This window comes from Solanum tuberosum, unplaced genomic scaffold (assembly GCF_000226075.1).
Source record: "Solanum tuberosum cultivar DM 1-3 516 R44 unplaced genomic scaffold, SolTub_3.0 scf00351, whole genome shotgun sequence".
Classification (NCBI taxonomy): Eukaryota; Viridiplantae; Streptophyta; class Magnoliopsida; order Solanales; family Solanaceae; genus Solanum; species Solanum tuberosum.
In genome coordinates, this window is record NW_006239276.1 from 263,496 (window position 1) to 267,975 (window position 4,480).

Genomic DNA, 4,480 nt, shown 5'->3' on the forward strand with positions numbered 1-4,480 from the left:
AACCAACATACATCATAATAGCTCATAGATTCATTAGGTTAGAATGTCCTTTCAACCTTAGAATCGTCAACATGTGAGTAAACCTTTCACATAACATTCATAGTGTTTCAGGAAAATAGCCTTTCAATCAACACAACAAGCTTATCATAACATACATACATACTTCATGCATAATCAAGTGTAAAGGGTATAGGGAAGAAGGATCTTGCATCAATACCACAATTATACAATAGTCATAGGATCATCACTATCTAAGTGAATCATGAGTTCATATACAATCTTTATCAACATATACAAACCCTAGTTATTGCCCTTCAAGGCTAGGAATCAATATCAACCCTAACTTCTAGAATTACTACACTAGATAGGGGAATTTCGTGATTCAAAAAATTAATAAACATAAACATAATCAATTGTCAAGCTTCCATGATAAATCAAGTCACACCTTAGTTCACAATTTAGGAAGAAGGGGAAATCATGGGTCCAAGGGATATTTTCAACAAAATCCAACAATACTCAATTAATCTAACAATAAATCATCATAATAAATCATAATAAACTATAATTAAAAAATAGAAATCGTTTTGGAAGAAGACCCATGAAGAGAGTGAAACCCTAGGTTTTTGGAAGTCTTAAAACATAGTTTGAAGGGGCTTCTTAGGGGATAGCTACCCAAGAATGAAAAGCATCCATACCTTGGCTTTATTTCCACACAAAATTGGAGGAGAAAGGATGGTTCTTGAACCCCTAGCTTGACCTTGACCTTGCTCTTCAATAGAGTCCTAGAGAGAGAATATTTTGGGAGGAAAGTTTGGTTATGTTTGAGTCTTGTGAGTTGTGAGGTGTTAAGTGGAGTTTATTGACTTAAAAGTATTTATATAGGTCTAAAACAACTAATAATAACTATCCCCGCCCTTACTTAATTATTTAGGAATTGATTAAAATATTTGACCATTGGCCGAAAACTTAACAACTTTTGCAACTTTGACCCACGAAACCCCTACCTACGGTCCGTAGGTGGGGTGACGCCACATACTGGTAAACCGTGGTTTACATCAGAGAAGGGGGAGGACCAGGGGAGAAATGGGGAGACTAAGTCTCGACCCACGACCCCCACCTACGGAACGTGGGTGCCCATTTCGTGAGTCAATCTGTTTTGACAGCTTTTGGGGGCAGCCCATTGGCCCTCTTCAAGGACCCTTGGGGGGTCCTTGGAGGGCCATGCCTTGACGTTTAGGCACTAGGACCTTAGTACTAACTTAGGGAAGTTATTTTAGGACTCAAATCTTCATGTTAATCCTATTTAGGACACTAGACTACAAGTTAGCCTCTAGCTTAGGTCATTAGATTTTCGGGGTGTTACATAATCTGCCCCTTGGGAACATTCGTCCTCGAATGATGATCTAGACACCAAACTAAGTTAGAAACTCAAGACTAATAGCCCAACATGCATGAAACATCAACAATGTGCAAAACTTATAAATGCACTATTCACTTTATACACTTCTCAAAAGGAGGAAACTTCAACTCCATTTCACAACATGGCCAATGCAATACAAGAAAGTAAGAACTACATCTACCAAATCAATATGCATGCAACTCATAAATTCACATAAACATGGTAGGAACTACCTTCTCCAGCTCAAGCAAGCTCAACACAACAATATGGAGCCAACATGTCATTTCATCAAAACATAACTAAGCATGTCCATCAATTCACCTCATGGAGTTAAATATGCAATCATCATACTAAAATGCAATTCAACATGAGGAACATATAAATCATGAAAACTCAATATATGCTAAACATGAATTCTCACAAGGACATGCACAACATAATGAAATCATAAAGAACACTTATAGCACATATGACTTCTAAAACACCAACTCAAGAAAACTACTTACCTTAAGTTTGGATAGGAGTAGAAGAAAAAAGATGAGGATAACGGGACTTCATATCGGCCTCAGCCTCCCATGTATCACCCTCAATTAAGTGATTCCTCCATAAAACCTTAACGGAGGCTACTTTCTTATTTCTCAACCTCTTCACTTACTGGTCCAAAATCTCTATCGAAACTTCCTCATAGGAAAGATTCTCATCAACTCCTAAACCCTCTAAAGGAAGGATGGATACTGGATCACCAATGCACTTCTTAAGCATGGAAACATGAAACACCGGGTGAACCGGAGCCAACTCATTTGGCAAGTCTAATTCATAGGCAATTTTCCCAACACGTTTCAAGATTTGATATGGGCCCATATACCGGGAACTAAGCTTCCCCTTTTTACCAAACCTCATCACACCTTTCATAGGTGAGATTTTCAAGTAGACCCAATCACCAACCTCAAATTATAGATCCCTCTTTCTAACATCAGCATATGACTTTTTCCGACTATGGGCCGACTTCAACCTCTCTATAATAAGTCAAACTTTTTCAATGGACTCATAAACTAGTTCGGGACCAATTAGAGAAAATTCACCTACTTCGAACCAACCCACCGTAGATCTACACCTCATACCATATAGTTCTTCAAACGGAGCCATGGCAATGCTTGAGTGGTAACTATTGTTGTAGGCAAACTCAATCAATGGGAGATGGTCATCCCAACAACCCTTGAAATCTATGACACATGCCCTCAACATGTCCTCTAAGGTTTGAATGGTCCTTTCCGCTTGACCATCCGTTTGAGGGTGGAAAGCGGTACTAAGTTTAACATTAGTACAAAGCCCTTTTTGAAAAGCCTTCCAAAAATGTGAAGTAAATTGAGTACCCCGATCCGAAAAGATAGATGAGGGAACCCCGTGCAACTTCACTATCTCATTAATGTACAACTTGGCATAGTCTTCTGCCGAAAATGAAGTCTTGACAGAAATAAAGTGGGCTGATTTTGTCATCCTATCAACAATGACCCAAATAGAATCATGTTGCCTTCGAGTACGAGGCAAACCCACAACAAAATCCATATTCACATCCTCCCACTTCCAAGTGGGAGTATCTATATATTGGAAAAAACCTCTCGGTTTTTGGTGTTCGGCCTTAACTTGTTGACAATTCGGACATTTGGCCACAAAACCTGCTATATCCTTTTTCATGCCATTCCACCAATAGACTTCCCGTAGATCACGGTACATCTTGGTGGGTCCCGGATGAATAGAATACCGCGAACCATGAGCGTCTTCTAAAATTTGCTCTCTTAAGCCATCAACATCCGGAACACATAATCTACCTTGGTACCTAAGCACCCCATCTCCCCCTTGGAAGAAAGCCTCAACGAACTTGTTGAGAGCAATTCTTTCAACTCAATTATTATGGGATCAAGGTGTTGTTCAAACTTCACATCAACCACAAAGGACGATTCGGAACTATGATGGACCATGAATCCACCCTTGGTGGAATCCACTAGTTGGACACCTAACCGGGCCAATCTATGCACATCACGAACCAATTCCTTCTTCTCATCTTCTACATGAGCCACACTACCCGTGGACAATCTACTTAGGGCATCTGCAACTACATTAGCTTTGTCGGGGTGGTAAAGGACACTAATGTCATAATCCTTTAAAAGTTCTAACCACCTTCTTTGTCAGAGATTCAAGTCTTTTTGGCTAAACACATATTGAAGACTCTTGTGATCGGTGAAGACATCTACATGGACACTATAAAGGTAGTGTCTCCATATTTATTCAAACCAAACACTACCGCTGCTAATTCGAGATCATGAGTCGGATAATTCTTTTCATGTACCTTGAGTTGCCTTGAAGCATAGGCAATCACTTTACCATGTTGCATAAGGACACATCCCAAACCCACTCGAGAAGCATCACAATATACCACAAACCCATCGGTACCCTTCGGTAAGGTCAACACCGGAGCGGAAGTAAGTCTATCTTTCAACTCTTGGAAGATTTTCTCACAAGCCTCCGACCACACAAACTTAGCTTTCTTTTGAGTCAAGGTCGTCAATGGAGAAGCAATAGAGGAAAACCCTCAACAAACCTCCTATAATAATCGGCCAAACCCAAGAAGCTTCTAATATCGGTAAGAGATAGAGGTCTAGGCCAACACTTGACTGCATCCGTCTTCTTAGGATCTACCTCAATACCCATGCCCGACACAATATGACCAAGGAAGGCTACAGACCTTAGCCAAAACTCACACTTACTAAACTTTGCATACAATTGGTGGTCTTTGAGGACTTGCAATAGAATCCTCAAATGATCCATATGTTCACCTTCACTTCTCGAATAGATCAAAATATCATCAATAAAGACGATCACGAACGAATCAAGATATTGCCTAAACACCCTATTCATTAGGTCCATGAATGCCGCCGGGGCATTTTTTAACCTAAAAGACATAACCACAAATTCATAGTGAACGTACCGGGTCCTAAAGGTCATCTTAGGAATGTCACACCCTCTTACCCTTAGTTGATGGTAACCCAAATGAAGATCTATTTTGGAGAAATAGTTAGCCCC